Source organism: Aegilops tauschii, chromosome 7, assembly GCF_002575655.3.
Source record: "Aegilops tauschii subsp. strangulata cultivar AL8/78 chromosome 7, Aet v6.0, whole genome shotgun sequence".
Lineage (NCBI taxonomy): Eukaryota > Viridiplantae > Streptophyta > Magnoliopsida > Poales > Poaceae > Aegilops > Aegilops tauschii.
In genome coordinates, this window is record NC_053041.3 from 378,260,942 (window position 1) to 378,285,198 (window position 24,257).

Below are 24,257 nucleotides of genomic sequence, written 5' to 3' on the forward strand. Positions count from 1 at the left end.
ACAGTGATAGCCCCCGAGGCGGCCCACTGTAGCCATGCTCACCTCGACAAAGCCCTCATCATCAGAGGCGCGGCTACAGTAAGCAGCCGCCGACAAAGCCCTAGGCGGTGGGGCCGGCCTGTCGACCAAGTAACCGGCAGCCGGCGGGACCCAGCAGCCGGCGGGACCCAGCAGCCGGCGGAGAAGCCGGCGAGCATAGACACTGACGGCTGGGACCAGATCCCAGCCGGATTACCATTGTACCCCCGGGGGGTAGGCCTATATAAACCCCCGGAGCACCCATGCAAAGGGTTGGCCACTGAGCATAGTTCGCACCCAAGCATAGTGGGCACCTCTGCATGTTTGGCTTCCAAGCATAGCACACGCACACACACCATAGATAGAGAGAAACAAGAGCTAGCCTTGTTCTTCTTCTCCCTTGATCCCAACAGCTCTAGGAGCGATTGTAGCTACTCTTTATTGAGCTATTGATCATGCGGAGACCCCGCAGAGCAGGACTAGGGGTGTTATCTCCTCGGAGAGCCCCGAACCTGGGTAAGATTCGCCGGCGTGCATGTCTTCGCCTCATCCCGTTTCCAGGCACCGGCGATGTTTTATTGGCTCCCACAATGATAAGCCATCCTTTGGAATATGTCGCACCAACCACCCGACATTTGGCGCCCACTGTGGGGCCAGGTGCACCGTCGTCCGGAGACCTGTTCTGGACGGGAACCTTCTTCCTTCCCCGCGAGCGCAGCCAGCCTGCTGCGCCCGATGGCGCTTGCCCTGACGCGCTGCAAGGCGTCGACGACGCCTGCGCAGCGAGCCGCCTCGCCGATCTGCTCGGCGAGACTCGCATCTCCGACGAGCCTGCGTCCGACGCAGGCACCGACTACCCCGGGAGCCGCCTCGTCAGCCTCCTCGACCAACTTCACGTCTCCAGCGAGCCTGCTGCAGACATGGAGTCTGTCGGCTCCACCGACCCGATGCTCATCGACTCCGACACCGCGTCACTCGACGCCTACCCCTCCGACGTGGTGGTCTTCGACGACCCACTCCCTCGAGCTGACAGCGGCAGCAGCGCTGTCACCGAAGTGCTGGTCATCAGCCACGTCTCCAACTCGGGCGGGAGCGCCCGCGACGCTCAGCAAGCAGCGATGCACGACCTCTCCATCCCCCTCCCGGCCGACGCCGACGCCGAGACCCTGGAGGCACGCCCTCTTGCCCTCATCACGGAGAGCAAGAAGATAGCCTCGATGAGACGCCTCACCGAGGCCCACCAGCGCGAAGTCGACCCTGCCGCCTTCGGGACGCCGCCACCGAGCGGCCCGAGCCGAGCCGGCTTCGTCCAGAAGCGCGGCGCAGCCGTTGCCAGCATGCTGGGCGCAGATCGCCCCGTCTACGCCACCCCGCTCGAGAATCTGCGAGCCGCTCAGGCGGCAGCAGAGGAGCTCAATGGGCTGGGAGCCGATGAGCTCCCCTACATGACAAGACGGATCCAGCAGCTGATCGACGCGGCTGCAGAACGGCACGAAGCCGGCGCCCGAGCTGATAGCCATCCCCCGCGCCGGGAGCACGCCGCGATGTCCCGCTCGCCGACTGCGAGCGGCACGCGCCAGAAGAAAGACAAGGAGCCGGCTGCCAGCCGCAGCCGGACCCGCATCACTATCGAGCGCGACGCGGAAGGCCGCCCTCGGGCGGTTGAACATCAGGGAAACCTGCCTCCTCCCCCGCCTCGAAGCGCCCGACGGCCACCTCCAGCCAATCGGCGGTCCGACTGGGAGTGCGCGGGATCACTTGGCCGGGCCAGAGGGCGGCCAGGACCTGCGACCCGGCACGCTGAAGCCGGCGGAGTAGCCTGTGAGCCGGCTGGATACGAGCCTGGATCGCCAGGAGCTGCTCCTCCAGCGAGCGGCCGACAGTCGGCGAAATCTCGAAGCCGGCTTGCCTCTTCGCCTGGCGACGAGCTTCGATGGCCTGGTTGATGGCAGTGGAATAGCCGGGGAAGTACTCTGCGCAGAAAAGAAAAGAAGAACCCCAAGTCAAAAAAACAAGTCGAAGTAGCAGATGGCAAGAGAGGATGAAGGGGCAGACGACTTACCGTCAACCAGATCCTCAATCTGGCCATAGCCGGAGACCAGAGTCTGCCTGGCCTCTGCCCAGCCGGCCGCCTCCGTCTCGAACTCGGCCTGGAGGGCGGCTTCGCGGTCCTGCGCGGCCTTCAGCGCCGCCTTGTGGCTTTCCTCCTGGTCGGCCAGCTTCTTGACCAGGCGGTCGCGCTCCTGCACCAAGGCGGCGAGCTCCGCGTCCTTGGCACGAAGAGCAGTCTGGGACTCCCCCAGCTGTGCCCTCAGACTGGCGTTGGCCGCTGCAGAGACAGAACAAGAAGAACAATGAGAAATCATCAAGGAAGATCCGAGCCGACTGCTCAGCAGTCGGCCCGAATCTCGGGGACTACACCCAGTGGGTGCGCTGACGCGCCCCCACATGAGATAGAGATCAAGTCACATACCTCGGCTTTCAGTGAGATCGGCGGTCTTCTGCGTCAGCTGCCGAGCCTGGGAGTTGAAGGCGGCCGCTCGGAGGTTGTGATAGTCCTGCAAGATGGACAGAAGATCGACGTGAGAACGAAAGCAACGATGAGAAATCATCAAGGAAGATCCGAGCCGACTGCTCAGCAGTCGGCGCGAATCTCGGGGACTACACCCAGTGGGTGCGCTGACGCGCCCCCACGAGAGAAATCAAGAAGAAGATGAGAATACTAACCCGGATGGCAGCCCGCGTGGCGAGGAATTCATCGGTAAACTGCCTCAGCGCCGCGGCTTGGCCGTGTAGCCGGGTCCGGACGTCTTGCGCAGCGATGTTCACCACGGCTGTCCCTCCGCCTGGCGTCCACCCTGAGGTAGCGCTGGCCACCTCCGCGTCTCGGGCCGACGAGCTGGAGTCCACGGCCGGCCGTGGCTCCGACGCCGCTTTCTGCGGCTCCGACGCGGCCTTCCCTGCGCACCGGCTTGGCGGAACCCGGACCGCCACCGCAGCTCCCGCGGCCGGCTCGCCTTCCGCCGATTGTGCAGGCGCAGGCTCAGTCTGGCCGCCTTGGGCCGCCCCAGTCGGAGGAGTCGGCCCCGGCGCCTCCCTCAAGAAGATGACGTCGTCGCCGCTCCCTCCCAGATCCGGCTGGGAACCACTGGCTCCCCCTGGCGAGGGATCCGCGCCCCCGGGCGCCATGGTGCGCAAGGGGGTGACCATCAAGGCCTCCCCTGCCGCCGCTTCGGCCTCGGCCTCTGCCTGGGCCTTGGCTGCAGCCTCGGCGAGCGCCTTCGCCGCCTCCTCGTCCCGAGCTGCCTGGGCGGCGGCTGCCTTCCGTGCCTCCGCCTCCTGCGCTTCCTGCTCCTCCTGCACCTCCCGCGCGTTCCTTTCCGTCGCCTCCAGGAGGGCGGCGCGGGGATCTACGCGGCGGGTGGTGCTCCTAGAGCCCCCTGGCGACTCGACAACGGAGCCGGCAGCCGCCCGCTCGAGTGACAGTGGAGCTCTGATCAAAGAAAAGAAGACAAAGGTTCAGAAGACCACCCAAGAAAAGAAAGAAGGAGAATACACAGAAAGAGAGAAAGCTTACGCTGACACAGCCTGCGGCTGCTTCACCACTTTGCGGAAGCGAGCCGCCTTCGCGGCCGCCTCTTCCCGCCTGGTGGCTGCCGCCCCACCCCTCGGCTTCTTCGTCCGGCTACCGAACATGCCCTGGGTGGCGCGACGTTTCTGGCCTCTACCCCGAGCAGGCTGCGCGCCGGAGGAGCCCGCGCCGCGTCCGGAGGCTGGCTGGCGGGGCGGGACGACTTCGGCTTCGCCCTCGTCCGGCCAATCGTCGAAGGTCGCGGAGAACTCGGCGCCGCCTGCTTCACTACCGGCTTGGCCACCAGCCGGCTCGGCGGCTTCCTCCATATGGACCGCCCCCAGATCGGGGTCCTCCTGGTCGTGCTCGGTCCGGTCGGGGGCGAAGCGGCGCTCCACGTCCGCCCCGCCGGCCGGCCGAAGCAGAGGATTCTGTCAAAAAGCGAGCCGACTGAGTTAGAGTCGGCCTAGAGGAACTCGGCGACAAAGCTGAGAGAGAAAGAGAGAAAAAGAGAAGGGGAGCGTACCGTAGGCGGAGGATTGGCGCGGCTATATGGCTCCTTGCCGAATTGCCAGTCATCGGGAAGCTGGCAGTTGGCGAGGTAGTTCAGCATGTCGGCCGCGTCGGCCTGCGGCATCTCCTTGGTGCACATCCGGCTCGGGTCGAGCTGGCCGCTCATCTGACATATCAGATGAGGCCGGCTCTGGAGCGGGAGGACCCGGCGCGTGACGAACGCGGCCAGAAGGTCGGGCCCCGTCAGGCCCTCCGACTGGACCATCACCCGCAGGCGGGCGATGGCGGCGTTCCCTCCCTGCGATAGCGTCACCGCCCGGAAGGACCACTGGGGCAGCCTCCCCGCCGGTGGGCCGGCTACGTAAGCCGGCAGGGTGACGTAGTCGCCCCGTGGAGCGATGTTCCGCACGTAGAAGTATGACTTCTGCCACTTCTTCACCGATTGGATCAGCGTGATGACGGGGAAGGGGTTGTCGGCGCCCGATCTCCGCGACGCGATGAAGGCACCAGTGTGGGCCGGCACGCCCTTGCTGCGCGTACCCAGCTTCGACTGGAAGAACTTCCCCCAGAGCTCAAGGGTGGGGAGGACGCCGAGATAGCCTTCGCACAGGGTGACGAAGGCCGACAGCAGCACCACCGCGTTGGGGGTGAGGTGGTGCGGCTGGAGCTGATAGAAGTCCAGCCAGGTGCGGAAGAAGGCGCTCACTGGCAGGCCGAAGCCGCGCAGGAAGTGCGAGCGGAAGACCACCCGCTCACCATCCCGCGGCGCCGGCCTGATTTCTTTCTCCGGCGCGAGGCGGACCTCCACTTTGTCCGCACTGGGCAGACGCCGTGTGTCGCGGAGGAAGTCGATGTGGTCGTTGTGGACGATGGAGCCATCCCAATCCCCGCCAAGCTGCTCTACGTGGGGAGGCATGGCGGAAGCTAGCACGGCGGCGGAGGAGCGTGCGGAGGAAGAGCGCGGCGGCGAGGCGCTGTTGCGAGAACGAGCAAGGCAACAAGACGGCGGAAGTAGGAGGAGCGTGCGAGGGCCTGCCGCCCTTCACCTCCCCCTACATATAGCCTCACGCGGCCGAAGAGGCCGGATGTGGGGGGGGGGGGGCGTGGGATTAACTGCGCCCACTCCCCCACGTCTCGCGTTTATTACGCATAAGTGCGAGCCGAAACTGCCGCACGGAGCGTGCGGGCGGTTCCGGGATACAAGAGATTCGCGCCTGGGCTGGGGCGTGGACGTGGCGGGCCCCCTCTCTGCGGCAACGTCCCGTCTCGCGCGTGGGCTGGCAGGCTTTCCGGCTACGTGGCGCGCCGTCGGCCCGCGGCCGGCCCGCTGCCCGGCGCACATGCCAGCGGGTTCCCGCCCTCCGACTCCAGAAGATTTCGGCTCAGGCGACGTGCCTGACCAAGGCCGGCTCCCAGCTGCCGGCTTGTCGCGATGGGAAGCTGTTCGAGCTTCTCGAACCCTACTCCACCTCGAAGCCCGATCAGCTTCGGGGACTACTGTCGGAGTAAGTGGCCACGGGTAGCCAAGCTGGCTACCCCTGGCTCTTCAGAAAATTTATCAGGCCTTTGGGCCTTCAAGCACTCCAAGCATTTGGGCCGCCTTCCCCGGCCGGCTACCACTAAAGCCGACTCCCGGAAGGCGACCCAGCCTCACCGACTCCAAGAAGCCGGCCAAGAAGAACGCCGACTCCTAGAAGCCGGCCGAGACCACAACCGCCCCTACATAACGACGACCTGACGGGGCATGGCCACAGTGCGGCCCACGACCCTCGAAGCCCAAGGCGGGCATGGCTACAGGAGACCGTACGGGAGGGATGTCTCCCGTGCGGCCCGGCACTGTAGCCACGCCAGCTACGACGTCATCCACGACCCCCTCCTGTACGGCCCAAGGACTGTGGGCCCCTTCAGCCAGAGAGAGGCGTGAAGGCGGCCCGGCTTTCCCTAGTCGGCCGGGAGCATAGCCGGCCTCCGGAAGCCGGCTACTCCCTTCCTCGAAGCAGGAGCCCCATTAAGGAGACAAGACGAGGTGAGGCTACAGTGATAGCCCCCGAGGCGGCCCACTGTAGCCATGCTCACCTCGACAAAGCCCTCATCATCAGAGGCGCGGCTACAGTAAGCAGCCGCCGACAAAGCCCTAGGCGGTGTGGCCGGCCTGTCGACCAAGTAACCGGCAGCCGGCGGGACCCACCAGCCGGCGGGACCCAGCAGCCGGCGGAGAAGCCGGCGAGCATAGACACTGACGGCTGGGACCAGATCCCAGCCGGATTACCATTGTACCCCCGGGGGGTAGGCCTATATAAACCCCCCGGAGCACCCATGCAAAGGGTTGGCCACTGAGCATAGTTCGCACCCAAGCATAGTGGGCACCTCTGCATGTTTGGCTTCCAAGCATAGCACACGCACACACACCATAGATAGAGAGAAGCAAGAGCTAGCCTTGTTCTTCTTCTCCCTTGATCCCAACAGCTCTAGGAGCGATTGTAGCTACTCTTTATCGAGCTAGTGATCATGCGGAGACCCCGCAGAGCAGGACTAGGGGTGTTATCTCCTCGGAGAGCCCCGAACCTAGGTAAGATTCGCCGGCGTGCATGTCTTCGCCTCATCCCGTTTCCAGGCACCAGCGACGTTTTATTGGCTCCCACAATGATAAGCCATCCTTTGGCATATGTCGCACCAACCACCCGACAGCCAGTCATACAACGGAGGCAAGCAGCACAGCCTGGATACTTCTCGCACCATCTGTACAAGATACACCTTGACGTATCCATCCAGTTATAATAAAAATGGTTCGTGGCCCAGTTTCTGTGGTTTTTACTTTTTACTTCGTTTTACTTTGATCTGCTTATTGGCTGCATCGGTACTCTTTTGTACGTTTCATATTCGCCAGGGGCTACTTGTCGCCCCACAATACGGGAGCAAAAGTCCGAACACTTCTTATATATAAGTTCGGCCCCCCGAATTTAGCATTATATGCATTGGCTCCGAATCATGTCTTTGGTCAATAGTTGGGTTGTCCGGCTCCTGTGCTTGCTATCCTACGTTCCGCTCCATCGGCTAGGGTAGTAAAGGGAGAACTACAACGATTGTGCCCTGGCCTCGACCGGATGAGCACCTCAGTAGAGAAAGCCGAAAGCTGACTACCATGATACGCGAGAGCCGGTCAGCTGTTCGAGAGTTACAAATTGTTGGATATTTTCCCCGCATCATGCGACGGATCGGCACTTCCCGATCAGATGCTGACAGCACCCTGGCTTGGACAAGGGGCTGCGCACTTGCTTAATTATAAAACTCCTATGGCTAAGTGAGGGCATTAAGCCGTATAGTCTGATTGCCTTGTTCGTTGCGCTAAACAACTCCTCAAAAGGACCATATAATTGGATCAAGATTGTTTCGATCCCATCCCAAACACCTCCGTACTACCTACGCGAGGGCAGAAGCCGACGACTGGCCAACCCTCAGATTACAAATAACACGGCCGCACAGGAGGAGACAATTAAAGCATTACAAAATTTCATTACAGGCTTTGTTTCCATAATACAATGCGGGGGCAACATGAATATATTTATTCAAACACAATGTCCTGCGAACATTAAGCTGCCACAAGCCGAGACCCTTCTGTGACATCTGCAAAATATCTCTCGGGTGTGCGGTGCTCCTTGCCCTCCGGCGGCCCGCTGGCAACTTCAACGACGTTCATTTTCGCCACCACATCTTGCAACGAGCGAAGGCCATACGGGCACCTTCAATACAGGCTGAGCGCTTGACGACGTCCAGCCGCGGACAGGCCTCCACTAGACGCCTCATGAGTCCAAAGTAGCTGTCGGGCATAGCTTCGGCTGGCCATAGCCGGATCATCACATCCTTCATGGCTAGTTCGGCCACCTGGTGCAGCTCCACCAGCTGCTTCAGCTGATCGGTGAAGGACACGGGATGCTCTGGCGTCGCATACTGCGACCAGAATAGCCTCTTAGTAGAACCTCCTCCTTTGGCTCGGTAGAACTCCGCAGCGTCTGATACGCTACGTGGTAGATCCGCAAAATCCCCCGGGGAACTCCGAACCCTGGTTAGTAAAAGGTACTGCTTCGCCGCATACTTGCTTTGCATCTTAAAAGCCTTACCCGCCGTGACCTTCTTGGCCTCCTGGATCTCCTGGAGGGCGGCCTGGGCCTCATTCCATGCGACCTCTGCACTCTGACGAGCCTTGGTGAGTTCGGCCCCTTGAGCCGACGCGTCATGCTCCAAGGTCTCACATTTTTTGACCGCATCCTTGAGCTTCTTATGGGCGGCTTGCTGCTGGACAGCTTTCTCCTCGGCCTCGCCCAGGGCCTTCCTCAGGGCCTCGACCTCGGTCGCGGCTCCTACACATATTACAACACTACAGTCAATATACAGCGCCTACGCTTTCCGAACATACAACAAGTCGTTACTCACCTTGCTTCTCCTGGAACCGAACCCTAACCTCGCCGAGCTCGTTCGCGGTCCGCTCCAGCATGTGCCTCAATTCAGAGACTTCGGCAGCATGTGAGGTTGCGGCCAACAGCGACGCCTGCTTATGCATACATATTACGTTAGTCTCCTGCAACAGAAGATTGATCCTCTGTCCGGTCCTCCTCGCCAAACACCGGACAGTGTCTCAGGGGCTACTGACTACATGGGGTTTTTTCTTTTTATGTCACTTACGTCTAAACCTGTCAACGGGTTGCTGTAGGCTTCGTTCAATCCACTCTTGGTGGACTGAACCTTCTCGATCACCGCGCCCATAAGAACATGGTGCTCGTCCATAACGGAGGCACCTCGCATTGCCTCCATCAGGATATCCGGCCCCCCAGATGGACGGGAGCCACCGGCGGAAGCGGCGCACCCCCTCCTTCAAAGGGGGCTGCTCGCCCAACTCCGGAGCCATATGGGTCTCCGGAATCATATTCGGCTGAGGGCCGAACTGGATACGGCCCTCTTCGCCAGTCCCCATAAGGATTGGCTCCCCCATGTGTCCGGCAGTGGAGGTCTCGCCTTGTGGCGCCTCCCGGACAGCGTCCTGGGCTCCTCCCTTCGGAGCGGTCCTACGGGACAACACTTCGACATCGTCCCTAGCCCCGGGGGAGTAAGCAGCCGGTGGCGACATGCTCGTCGTCTCCGACGGAGCCAACGAACCTCCAGATGAGGATCGCTTGATAAGGTCACGGGCCGGACTGCAATAGTGTAGTTAACCATGTTAAAATAATAAAGAGAAAGGGCTGGACGTGCGCATGAATAAACCATGTCACTTACGATGCGGCCTGGGGCTTAGTACGGGGCGTCGCTCCGGACTACTGTCGACGTCCCACGCGGTATTGACCGCTGGGGCGCCCTTCCCCTTTTTGGGCGCTTTTGCCTCCGGTTGCGCCGAGGCCGCCCTCTTTTTCTTCTCCTCCTCCTCCTCCTCCTCTTCCTCGTCGTTGTCCTCAGGGACAGAGGAATGGGCTTCGCCGTCTACGGACGTCGCGTCCGAAGCGCCCTTGCGACGGGGGCCACTCTTGGCCACCTTGGCCTTCTTCTCCGGCGCCTTGTATGGCACCGGTACCAGCATCTTCGCTAGGTGTGGGATGACCGGTTCTTCGGGCAGCGGAGCCGGACACTGGATCCGCTTTGCCCTCTCCATCCAGTCCCGAGGGAGCAATAATAAAATCTCAGACATAATCCTCGAAACATTTAAGTTGGGGATACGTCAAAAGTAACATACCTCGCTGGCGGGGTGTTTATAGTCGTGACCACGGTCTGAATCCGTGGCCGGCGGTTTCTCGTTGCCCTTAAAGAGCAACTTCCAGGCATCTTCGTGGGTGGTCTCGAAGAGCCTCACCAGGGTCCGATGCTTCTTCGGGTTGAAATCCCACAGAGGCCGTCCTCTGCGCTGGCATGGAAGAATCCGGCGAACTAGCATCACCTGGATCACATCGACGAGCTTGACGTTCTTGGCTATCATGCTCTGGACACACGTCTGCAACGCTATCAGCTCATCAGACGAACACCAGTCCGGACTCTTCTCGACCCAAGAGGTGAGCCGCATGGGAGCACCGGAGCGGAATTCGGCAGCCGCGGCCCAGGTAGTGCCGCGGGGTTCTGCGATGTAGAACCATTGTCTCTGCCACTCCTTCACTGTCTCCACAAAAATACCTTTTGGCCAGGAGACGTTGGGCAGCTTGCTCACCATGGCTCCTCTGCACTCCGCGTGCTGGCTGTCCACCACCTTCGGCTTCACGTTGAAGACTTTGAGCCACAACCCGAAGTGGGGTTGGATGCGGAGGAAGGCCTCGCACACGACGATAAACGCCGAGATGTTGAGGAAGGAATTCGGGGACAGATCATGGAAATCTATCCCGTAATAATAAATCAGCCCGCGGACGAAGGGGTGGATTGGAAACCCTAGCCCGCGGAAGAAATGGAGGATGAATACTACCCTCTCTGTGGGCTCCGGCGTGGGGACGACTTGTCCCTCGGTCGGCAGACGGTGGGCGATCTCCTTCGCCAGATATCCGGCCGCCCGAAGCTCAGTAATGTCCTCCTCCTTGACGGAGGAGACCATCCACTTGCCCTGACCACCTGACCCGGACATGGTTGCTTGAGTGGAAAGGAGATGAGGACTTGGGCGCTGGAGCTCGAGATCGGAAAGGCGGAGACAGAGAGAGAGCGTTAGAGGAGGAAGAGGGAATCCTTATCCCCTTATAAAGGCAGCAAATATGAAACACCTCCTCACTCGCCTTAGGATTCGCCTATTCCCAAGGGCTGTATAAACGGCACGGTTGAGTTACCCATGCCCGCATTGATGAGAATCCCACAATAAGGGGACACGATCTCTGCTTCGACAAGACGTGCCAATAGCAACCGCGTCTCGGAACGTGGGATGGCAGATGAAAAACGGTTCGAAATTATGACCGGACAAACGCGATGTCGTGTTGTAAAAAGCCGTCAACAGATTAGATTCGTGCAAATATTATATTCTCTCTGCGGTTGTGTATGGTGTATAACAGGTCCGGATAAAACCATCACGTCCGAAGACTATCTTGGAGTTCGGAAAAAGGGGAACCCGCCTTGGAATGCCGAAGACAATCTGCATGCCAGACTCCTCGTCATTGAAGCCAGGTTCAGGGGATACTGAGGGAGTCCTGGACTAAGGGGTCCTCGGGCGTTCGGCCTTTTATTCATTGGGCCGGACTGATGGGCTGTAAAGATACGAAGGCTGAAGACTATACCCGTGTACGGATTGGACTTTCCTTGGCGTGGAAGGCAAGCTAGGCGACCAACTGTGAAGATTCCTTCTTATGTAACCGACCCATGTAACCCTAGATCTCTCCGGTGTCTATATAAACTGGAGAGCATAGTCCGGATAGGGGACATTCATTACCATATTCACATAGGCTAGGCTCCTAGGGTTTAACCATTACAATCTCGTGGTAGATCAACTCTTGTAACACTCATATTCATCAAGATCAATCAAGCAGGAAGTAGGGTATTACCTCCATAGAGAGGGCCCGAACCTGGGTAAACATCGTGTCCCCCGTCTCCTGTTACCATCGATCCTAGACGCACAGTTCGGGACCCCCTACCCGAGATACGCCGGTTTTCAGACCAACAGTCGTCCCCCTTGATTTGGAAAGGTTGGCTCTTGGTCGTGAAGAGGAATGCGTGCATCTCGTCAAGGTCCCTCCCCTTGTAGAAATCTCGGATGATTGAGGTCTTGTCGCCCACGATGAACTTCTACAAGGGGGAAGCTCGGGCTTGGAGAGGTTAGACACTTCCATGCAGCATGACATGCACCACATCAAAGAGAGTGTCGCCTTGATTGACGCATAACTTCACTCGCTCCTAAAGGGCCTCCATTTCCTCCTTGGCCCCATGTAAGATTTGGAGGTCCCACGAATGCAGCCTCTCAAGAGGGGTGACTGAGAAGGCGGTGACCCCTTCCCGGTTGCCCAATGGCATGTCAGCCACATAGAACCACCCCTTCTGCCATAATTTCACCGTTTTGATGAATTTCCCAGGCAGCCATTTGGCTCTCGGGATCTAGTTGATCATGGCCGCTTCACACTTCGTGGGCTGAACCTTGTTAGTCTGCACCTTGACGCAGAACAATTTGAGCAAGAGCCCGAAGTGGGGCTTGATGCAGAGGAACGCCTCGTAGAAGGTGATGTCGAAGGCGATACGAGGAATGGAGTTGGGGGGAGATGGTGGAATTGGATGCCATAGAAAAGAGGAGACCTCGGTGAAAGGGGTGGATGGGAAACCCCAAACCTCAGAGGAGATGCAAAATGAAGATGACACGCTCACCGGCGCGAGGCTTCGGTGCCTTGACGGAGGAGCGGCCCGATGACCCTCCGGTGAGCCAAGAACGACATGGGGTGATCTCGGGCGCCGGAAGGGACCCGAGCTCCTGGAGCTCAGCGATGTCTCCCGCGGTGATGGCAGAGGGGAGCCATGGCCCTCTCTTGCCCCGCCGCCTTCTGCACGTCACTGGGTGCACCCGGGCTCCCCGCGGTGGCCTTCGAATCGCTCTTGGAGGTTTTCGCCACCACTACACGGGCTCCCTTTCCGGCCATCACTCGAGGATGAAAGGATGGAAAAGGGGATTCAAAGCTTTTTTGGACTCTGTTCTTCGTGCACTGGAGCTTGAAGTTGAGGGGAGTGAGTGTGAGATAGAGAGCGTGAAGCTTGATTCGTTTTCACAGTGTGCCTTTTGTGGGCCAGGAAAAACACTGAAGAGGCGTACCGCGTGGCAGTAATTTCGTGGGTTCTCATGCGATGTGCGTTACATGCATGTGCGAATAAAGAGTTCTGTTAATAATGTCATTGCAAATCCGGAGCATGATCTGTTTATTGGTTAGATGTGCCAATAACAGTGGTCTCGTGCTGCGCTATTACACTATAATGACATCTGAAAAGACCGCATGTGTCGGCGTTCTGGGACCAGGGTACCCAGACTTGCCTACCTGCGGCACACGGCGTGGCTCCATCGACGGCCTGGTACGGCCCATCTTCAACACCTTCAAGACAAGACCCTTGCGAGGGGCCAAGCCTCGCGAGGCAGACGACACCAAGACCTCCTGAGGGAGCGGCCTCCCCAGGCAGGCTCCCGAGGAGCGGAGATTCCTATGTAGACGCCCATCTCATGAGGTTGAGATGACGCAAGCCATGACGACTAAGGCGAGGCGGGCGCCAGCATGTGTAGAGCAGCAGGTTTCCTCTTTGGTGCTAAGGAGGCAAGCGCGGGTTCTCGAGAAAGCACCCAAAGGTTTCCATTCCCGTGCTACAAGACCAAGACCGCCAGGGCGGCCGGACGGATGTCATCGCCGAGCCCACCATGGTGTCATGACCAGAAGCTTTGGAGGCGAAGACCACCTTATGTCAGGATAGGATGTACTTCTTGTCCCTTTCAAAATTGGCCGCTATGGTGTCCCTTCCCGCCTTTGCTTGGAGGAAGAGCACCAAGGCCACTATAAGTATATCGTAGCTACTACCATAGAGAGGGGCGAAACCCAGAGAGATCGAATCCTTAGCTCTCACCCACACAAGAACCGACCTCCTGAGGTTGTTCTTCCTCTGTACTAGTTCATCCTCAGCCCCTGGCGAGGCTAATCCACCCCAAAGCAGGAGTAGGGTCTTACACCGCAAGGTGGCCCGAACCTGGGTAAACTGTTGTGTTCTTCTTCCTTCTTGTTCATTGAGCTAGGCCGTGGGGGCGATGAATCGGTTGGCTGGGGAGGTTGAGTTCTTCGCACACGCCCCAGAGTTTGAACCTTTCTCGGGTCTGCAGAGCCCTGAATCCGACATTTGGCGCGCCAGGTAGGGGCATGTTGAAGCTTCTCTCCCACCGTTCGCTCCACTGATGTTCCGTCGTTCCCATGGCCGACGCTCGCCGTGTCTGAGCCGAGCGCCGGGCCGCTCGCGTCGCCCAGACCGCGCCTTCAAGGAAATATGCCCTAGAGGCAATAATAAATTTGTTATTTATATTTCCTTATATCATGATAAATTTTTATTATTCATGCTAGAATTGTATTAACCGGAAACTTAGTACATGTGTGAATACATAGACAAATAGAGTGTCCCTAGTATGCCTCTACTAGACTAGCTCGTTAATCAAAGATGGTTAAGTTTCCTGACCATAGACATGTGTTGTCTTTTGATGAACATGATCACATCATTAGAGAATGATGTGATGGACAAGACCCATCCGTTAGCTTAGCATTATGATCGTTTAGTTTTATTGCTATTGCTTTCTTCATGACTTATACACGTTCCTCTGACTATGAGATTATGCAACCCCCGAATACCGGAGGAACACCTTGTGTACTATAAAACGTCACAACGTAACTGGGTGATTATAAATATGCTCTACAGGTGTCTCCGATGGTGTTTGTTGAGTTGGCATAGATCGAGATTAGGATTTGTCACTCCGTGTATCGGAGAGGTATCTTGAAACGCCCACGATGCGGCTATATCTCCCACGTGTCGAGGCACGACTTAGAGGCATAACCGCATAGTGGTTTTGTCGCAAGAAGGGTCATCTTCATACAATCCCATGTAATGAACAAGAAAGGGATAACGAGTTGGCTTACAATCGCCACTTCACACGATACATAAATATAAATCATACATCATTCAAGATACACACATAGGTCCGACTACGGAACCAAAAGAAAAGAAGACAACCCAACTGCTAGATCCATGATCGTCCCAACTGGGCTCCACTACTGATCAACAGAAAACGAAACAACATAACGAACAAGATCTTCATCGAGCTCCCACTTGAGCTCAGGTGCGTCATCTGCACTGGTATCATCGGCACCTGCATCTGTTTGGAAGTATCTGTGAGTCACGAGGACTCAGCAATCTCACACCCGCGAGATCAAGACTATTTAAGCTTATAGGAAAGGATGGTGTAGTGAGGTAGAGCTGCAGCAAGCACTAAGCATATATGGTGGCTAAACATACGTAAATAAGAGCGAGAAGAGAAGCAACGGAACGGTCGTGAAGCTAGCAATGATCAAGAAGTGATCCTCAACTCCTACTTACGTCAAACATAACCCAGAAACCGTGTTCACTTCCCGGACTCCGCCGAGAAGAGACCATCACGGCTACACACGCGGTTGATGCATTTTAATTAAGGTCAAGTGTCAAGTACTCTACAACCGGATATTAACAAATTCCCATCTGCCACATAACCGCGGGCACGGCTCTCGAAAGTTTATACCCTGCAGGGGTGTCCCAACTTAACCCATCATAAGCTCTCACGGTCAACGAAGGATAAACCTTCTCCCAGGAAGACCCGATCAGTCTCGGAATCCCGGTTTACAAGACATTTCGACAATGGTAAAACAAGACCAGCAAAGCCGCCCAAATGTGCCGATAAATCCCGATAGGAGCTGCACATATCTCGTTCTCAGGGCACACCGGATGAACACTACGTACAACTAAAACCAGACCTCGAGTTTCCCCGAGGTGGCGCTGCAAGTGGCTCTAGTTTGGACCAGCACTCAGAGGAACACTGGCCCGGGGGTTTAAAATAAAGATGACCCTTGAGTCTGCAGAACCCAAGGGAAAAAGGCTTAGGTAGGCAAATGGTAAAACCAAGGTTGGGCCTTGCTGGAGGAGTTTTATTCAAAGCAAACTATCAAGGGGGTCCCATAAATCACCCAACCGCATAAGGAACGCAAAATCAAGGAACATAACACCGGTATGACGGAAACTAGGGCGGCAAGAGTGGAACAAAACACCAGGCATAAGGCCGAGCCTTCCACCCTTTACCAAGTATATAGATGCATTAATTAAAATAAGAGATATTGTGATATCCCAACATAAATAGAATCCAACATGGAGCAATCTTCATCTTCACCTGCAACTAACACGCTATAAGAGGGGCTGAGCAAAAGCGGTAACATAGCGAAACAATGGTTTGCTAGGAAGGGTGACAAAGGTTAGGGGCTGACATGGCAGTATCGGAGGCATGATATAGCAAGTGGTAGGTAGCGCAGCATGGCAATAGAACGAGCAACTAGCAAAGCAAAGATAGAAGTGATTTCGAGGGTATGGTCATCTTGCCTGAGATCCCGCAAGGAAGAAGATCGAGTCCATGAAGAAGAAAAACAGACGGAGTCGAACGAATCCTCACACTCCGGAAAGAAACCGAAGCTAATGAGAGAAGCAAGCCGGAAAGAAACAAACAACATAGTAAACAACCACCACATACACATGGCATGATGCACAAACAAGTATGATGCATGTCCGGTTTAAATATGCATGGCAAAGTGCAACAAACAATACTACAAATTAAGTGGAGTTCAATATGCAACGAGTTGCATATTGATGAAACACCACATCAATTATTTAGTTCTCTCTCAGTCATGTACCCAACAATATTAAATGTTGATTAACATGGCAAGAGGTAAAGCATGAGGAAACTACCTATTTCAGCAATTTTAAATGAGGCCGGAACAACAAACAACAATTTCCGGAAAATCCTCATGACATTTAGCAATTTTAATGCAAACATCAATTGTAGACATTTTAAATGTTGTTATCATGATGCGGATGACAATGCAAGTTTTAATCAATTTTATAAAACGTGGACAAGAGCATGTTATGAAGCATTTGGTCACCATGGCGGAAGGAAGGGGTGCCACGGCAACGAATCCGAAAATGGTGCCACGGCAACATATCGGTTCCGGTAGCTCAGGGAGATACCGGCACAAGGAGAATTGTGTGGATGTGTGAAACACGCAAGAGAATGGTGGGGTGCTCCCGGTTACCGAGTGCTCCGAGTCAACTGTAGCGGTACTTGATGAATCCCGAAACGGTCTTGGCGTCTTCGCGCGTAGGGGTACTTGGCGTTTCCGTGTAGTCGGTCTTGCCGGTCCCGGTCTCGGCAACCTAGTTGTACAAGAGCATCATCGGACTTGTCGAATCCGAACTCTTCGAGGGCCGTCGTGGTACTTGGCGCTTGCGGTCTTGACAGCTCGAAGGGGTGCTTGGCGTCCTCTGTCTTGCGGGTCGTGGTACTTGGCATGGAGGTAACCATCGGGCTGCCGTTTGTTGGAAACGAGCTGCACCAGGGAAGATCAAAGAAGTGGCAGTAGCAACAGAGTTGGCCGAAGGGAACGGCTCAGGCAGGAGCTCCATAGCACAGCGATGAGGCCGACGGAGATGCAACAGGAGATGGGCGCGGAGGAGGCAAGAAGGCGCGGAGGCGGCGGTCTTGGGGTGCAGGGGCGCGCGGGGTCTGCTGGCGGGGTCAGACGCGGAGGAAAGGAGCGCCTTGGCGCTAGCGAGCAGCCGGAGGCGCGCAACAGAGAAGGATGGCAGGGACAGGCGAGCTCGCGGCTGCCGGCAAGCTTGGCGAGGCCAAGGCGGCGAGGCGGGGCGCGACGACCATGGAGGTGGGGCGCAGCACGGCGGCAGGACGGCGGCGGCTGCAGGGCAGCGGTGCTGGCGACGGGGAGGTCTCGCGGCGCGGGTGAGGGCGCCATGGGAGGCGGCTGGAGCTGTGAACGGAGAAGAGGAAGGGAGGTCGGGCGATGTAGCGGATTGAGGCGGCGAGTGGGGGATGCGGTGGTGCTGGCAAGGGAGGCACGCCATGGGGATCGAGCGCGGGCGCTTCTCCTGGCGTTGGCTCTGTGTGGCGGCGCACAGGGAGAGATGGGGATCGATCGGGAGAGGAGGCCAGCGAGCAGGGGGATAAGGGGGGAGATCGGGCAGGCCTCCTGGGCCGGCTAGGTCAGGCCGCAGGTGGGCCTTAAGCGGGCTTCGTCTATGCACTGCTCCCCTCTCTCTCCTTCCTTCAAAACTCTTCCATGAACAAAAATGCAAAGAAAGAAGAGGAGAGGTAAGAAATGGGTGGACAAAGAATTTGGGCAAGGGGATAATTTTCCTGGAATGAGCTTGATCCCAGAAAAATGGAGTGGGCAAGATTGCAAGGATTAAATTCAAAGTGATTTGAATTTAATTCAAATGGTTTGAATAGGAAGTGGGCGATAGGGAGGTCCAAAATGTTGAGGATTTAGGAGGAGCCTTGATAAGTGGGAAAAGAATTATGGGCAAGGTTAGAGAGCCAAAATTTGAAGAAGGAAAGGCCAAGGGATTTAGCATGCACGTGTGTTGTGGTAAATTCCAAATTAATGGAATATAATTTTTATAGCTCCCCAAATATTAGGAGGATATGTTATAAAGAGAAATCACCATGTGAATTCCCTCGATTTAAATGGATCGAAGATCCATGCAATTTATTTAGTTGAGTTTTGATGCAAAGATTAATGACATGATGGCATGATGACATGATGCAATGCAAAAATAAAAGAGCAAGCACCAAAAGAAACACGCGGCGATCACGAAAATAAGGAAGTCTTCTGAAGCGTCGGTCTCGAGGCGTTACATATCTCTGGGCCCTCTCAGTAATGCACATCACTATGAGCCTTGCAAGCAATGTGTCTAATGAGCCTTGCAAGGAATGTTAATGGGCCACACATGGGCCTTAGTGGAGGAGAGAGGGCTGGCGAGGGAGGTGGCGCCCCCCCTTGCCAATCCGAATTGGACAAGGGGTGGGGGCGGCGCCCCCCTTTCCCTCTCCTACTCCTCCTCTCTTTCCCTCTTTGCTATTCCGAAAAAGGAAAAAGGAGATGGGAATCCTACCTGGACTAGGGAGTCCTAGTAGGACTCCCCACACCTGGCGCGCCCCCCTTGGGCCGGCCACCTCTCCTCCCCCCTTTATATACGTGGGAGGGGGCACCCCAAAGACACACCAAGCCTTCTCTTAGCCGTGTGCGGTGCCCCCTCCACAGTTACACACCTCGGTCATATCGTCGTAGTACTTAGGCGAAGCCCTGTGCCAGTAACATCGTCATCACCGTCGCCACGCCGTCGTGTTGACGGAACTCTCCCTCGTCCTCAACTGGATCAAGAGCATGAGGGACCTCATCGAGCTGAACGTGTGCCGAACGCGGAGGTGCCGTACGTTTGGTGTTTGGATCGGTTGGATCGCGAAGACGTTCGACTACATCAACCGCGTTACTAAACGCTTCCGCTTTTGGTCTATGAGCGTACATGGACACACTCTCCCCGCTCGTTGCTATGCTTCTCCTAGATAGATCTTGCGTGATCGTAGGCAAATTTTTTGAAATACCGCATTCCCCAACAGTGGCGTCCGAGCCAGGACTATCCGTAGATGTTAAATGCACGAGTAGAACACAAAGTGTTGTGGGCGATAATAGTCATACTGCTTACGAGCAACGTCTTAATTTGATTCAGCGGTATTGTTGGATGAAGCGGCCCGGACCGACATTACATGACCGCGTTCATGAGACTGGTTCTACCGACGTGCTTCGCACACAGGTGGCTGGCGGGTGTCTGTTTCTCCAACTTTAGTTGAACCGAGTTTGACTACGCCAGGTCCTTGTTGAAGGTTAAAACAACACACTTGATGAAAAATCATTGTGGTTTTGATGCGTAGGTAAGAACAGTTCTTGCTAGAAACCTGTAGCAGCCACGTAAAACTTGCAACAACAAAGTAGAGGACGTCTAACTTGTTTTTGCAGGGCTTGTTGCGATGTGATATGGTCAAGATGTGATAATATATAAATTGTTGTATGAGATGATCATGTTTTGTAAAAGTTATCGGTGACTGGCAGGAGCCTTATGGTTGTCGCTTTATTGTATGAAATGCAATCGCCATGTAATTGCTTTACTTTATCACTAAGCGGTAGCGATAGTCGTAGAAGAAATATTTGGCGAGACGACAACGATGCTTCGATGTAGATCAAGGTGTTAAGCCGGTGACGATGGTGATCATGACGATGCTTTGGAGATGGAGATCAAAGGCACAAGATGATGATGGCCATATCATATCACTTATTTTGATTGCATGTGATGTTTATCCTTTATGCATCTTATTTTTCTTAGTACGGCGGTAGCATTATAAGATGGTCCCTCACTAAATTTCAAGGTATAAGTGTTCTCCCTGAGTATGCACCGTTGCTACAGTTCGTCGTGCCAAGACACCACGTGATGATCGGGTGTGATAAGCTCTACGTTCACATAGAACGGGTGCAAGCCAATTTTGGACACACAGAATACTCGGGTTAAACCTGACGAGCCTAGCATATGCAGATATGGCCTCGGAACATTGAGACCGAAAGGTCGAGCGTGAATCATATAGTAGATATGATCAGCATAGTGATGTTCACCATTGAAAACTACTCCATCTCACGTGATCATCGGACATGGTTTAGTTGATATGGATCACGTGATCATTTAGATGACTAGTGGGATGTCTATCTAAGTGGTAGTTCTTAAGTAATACGATTAATTGAACTTTAATTTATCATGAACTTAGTACCTGATAGTATTTTGCATGTCTATGTTGTTGTAGATCAATGGCCCGTGCTACCGTTCCTTTGAATTTTAATGCGTTCCTAGAGAAAGCTAAGTTGAAAGATGATGGTAGCAACTACACGGACTGGGCCTGTAACTTGAGGATTATCCTCATTGCTGCATAGAAGAATTACGTCCTGGAAGCACCGCTAGGTGCAAGACCCGTTGCAGGAGCAACTCCGGACGTTATGAACGTCTGGCAGAGCGAAGCTGATGACTACTCGATAGTTTAGTGTGCCATGCTTTACGTCTTAGAACCAGGACTTCAACGAAGTTTTGAACGTCATGGAGCATATGAGATGTTCCAGGAGTTGAAGTTAATATTTCAAGAAAATGCCCAGATTGAGAGATATGAAGTCTCCAATAAGTTCTACAGCTGCAAGATGGAGGAGAATAGTTCTGTCAGTGAACATATACTCAGAATGTCTGGGTACCACAACCACTTGACTCAACTGGGAGTTAATCTTCCAGATGACAGTGTTATTGACAGAGTTCTTCAATCACGGCCACCAAGCTACAAAAGCTTCGTGATGAACTATAATATGAAAGGGATGGATAAGACAATTCCCGAGCTCTTCGCGATGCTAAAGGCTGCGGACGTAGAAATCAGGAAGGAGCATCAAGTGTTGATGGTTAACAAGACCACTAGTTTCAAGAAAAAGGGCAAAGGAAAGAAGGGGAACTTCAACAAGAACGGCAAGCAAGTTGCTGCTCAAGTGAAGAAGCCCAAGTCTGGACCTAAGCCTGAGACTGAGTGCTTCTACTGGAAAGGGACTGGTCACTGGAAGCGGAACTGCCCCAAGTATTTGGCGGATAAGAAGGATGGCAAAGTGAAAGGTATATTTGATATACATGTTATTGATGTGTACCTTACTAATGCTCGTAGTAGTGCCTGGGTATTTGATACTGGTTCTGTTGCTCATATTTGCAACTCGAAATAGGGGCTACGGATTAAATAAAGATTGGCTAAGGACGAGGTGACGATGCACGTGGGAAATGGTTCCAAAGTTGATGTGATCGCCGTCGGCACGCTACCTCTACATATACCATCGGGATTAGTTTTAGACCTGAATAATTGTTAGTTGGTGCCAGCATGATGCATGAACATTATATCTGGATCTTGTTTGGTGCGAGACGGTTATTCATTTAAATCAGAGAATAATGGTTGTTCTATTTATATGAGTAATATCTTTTATGGTCACGCACCCTTGATGAGTGGTCTATTTTTGTTGAATCTCGATAGTAGTGATACACATATTAATAGTATTGAAGCCAAAAGATACAAGTTTAATAATGATAGTGCAACTTATTTGAGGCACTGCCATTTAGGTCATATTGGTGTAAAGCGCATGAAGAAACTCCATGCTGATGGACTTTGGGAATCACTTGATGCTTGCGAACCATGCCTCATGGGCAAGATGACTAAAACTCCATTCTCCAGAACAATGGAGCGAGCAACAGACTTGTTGGAAATAATACATACTGATGTATGCAGTCCGATGAGTGTTGAGGCTCGCAGCGGGTATCGTTATTTTCTGACCTTCACAGATGATTTGAGCAGATATGGGTATATCTACTTGATGAAACATAACTCTGAAACATTTGAAAAGTTTTAAGAATTTCAGATTGAAGTGGAAAATCATCGTAACAAGAAAATAAAGTTTCTACAATTTGATTGTGGAGGAGAATATTTGAGTTATGAGTTTGGTCTTCATTTAAAACAGTGCGGAATAGTTTCGCAACTCATGCCACCTGGAACACCATAGCATAATGGTGTGTTCGAACATCGTAACCGCACATTATTAGATATGGTGTGATCTATGATGTCTCTTACTGATTTACCGCTATCGTTTGGGGCTATGCTTTAGAAACGGCTGCATTCATGTTAAATAGGGCACCATCTAAATCCGTTGAGACGACACCATATGAACTGTGATTTGGCAAGAAACCCAAGTTGTCGTTTCATAAAGTTTGGGGCTGCGATGCTTATGTGAAAAAGCTTCAACCTGATAAGCTCGAACCCTAATCGGAGAAATGTATCTTCATAGGATACCCAAAGGAGACTGTTGGGTACACCTTCTATCACAGATCCGAAGGCAAGATATTCGTTGCTAAGAATGGAGCCTTTCTAGAGAAAGAGTTTCTCTCAAAAGAAGTGAGTGGGAGGAAAGTAGAACTTGATGAGGTAATTGTACCTTCTCTTGAATTGGAAAGTAGTTCATCACAGAAATCAGTTCCGGTGATTCCTACACCAATTAGTGAGGAAGCTAATGAGGATGATCATGAAATTTTTGATCAAGTTACTACCAAACCTCGTAGTCCAACCAGTGTAAGATCCGCACCAGAGTGGTACGGTAATCCTGTTCTGGAGGTCATGTTACTTGACCATGATGAACCTACGGACTATGAGGAAGCGATGATGAGCCTAGATTCCGTGAAATGGCTTGAGGCCATGAAATCTGAGATGGGATCCATGTATGAGAACAAAGTGTGGACTTTGGTTGACTTGCCCGATGATCCGCAGGCAATAGAGAATAAATGGATCTTCACGAAGCAGACTGACGCTGACGGTAATGTTACTGTCTACAAAGCTCGACTTGTTGCGAAAGTTTTTCGACAAGTTCAAGGAGTTGACTACGATGAGACCTTCTCACCCGTAGCGATGCTTAAGTCTGTCTGAATCATGTTAGCAATTGCCGCATTTTATGATTATGAAATTTGGCAAATGGATGTCAAAACTGCATTCTGTCGGTGTACAAAAATAGGGGCACGCTTTTGTACCCCTTTACCTGTGCACGGGCAGTTGGAGCCGCGTCCACGACCACACCAAGCAGAACGGGGGAGGTGAGCCAAGGTAAGACCGAAGCCCAAGACAATCAAAGCAACGCCAAAGCCAAGACCACAAAAAGCAGAGGGACGAGTTCCCCCGGCAAGACTCTTGCCGGGCAGCCTTAGCAGCCCCAGCAAGTCCCTTGCCGGGACAGCTCGCCCCACACCAACAGAGCGAGCCACCCTTGAGCCCACGGCCCCCAGCACCATCATCAACGTGGGGCCAGGGCTTGGGAAGGCACCTCTGCGGTGGCATGCAGATCTTTGTGAAGACATATTCAAGATCAGATGAGGATTAGAAGACGACGATTCTCGGCAAGATCCCTGCCGAGGAAGGCCACCAGACCCCCGGCAAGGTTCTTGACGGGGACGACAGCACGCCACGGCAAGACCCTTGCCGGGCCACCCGGCAAGGCCCTCGCCAAGGACGCCAGCGGGGCCACCGCCAAACCCGCGCCGGACAAGCTTCCACCACCATTCACATGCAGCTGCCAGCCCAACCAGCTGGGCGGGCACTTGCGTGGCAACATGCAGCTCCTAGGCCAACTCATCGAGCGCCTGCGTGGCGGCATGCAGATCTTCGTGAAGGCTCCGCCACCACGCCACCTCAGCTGCCTGGCTGCCTACATGGCACCATGCACCTCACTGGCCAGGGCGCGTGTCAAGGCGAGGAGGAGTGGCGACGGACGGGATGGGCCTCGCCCCCATCCCCAATAAAGCAAGGGGACACCTAAGCTACGCATTAAATGCGTCTTCTCCTGTAATACGAGCGATAAGCTCAGAGCACTGTACGCCTTTCCACCTCCTGTGTGTCACTGTGGCAGCCCCTTTCAACTATAAAAGGAGGCCCATGGCAGACTGGAGAAAGATTCGGCTCTTTCGAACCACACACTGACCACAGCTAGTTCGAGAGCTCAAGAACTCTCAGAAATACACC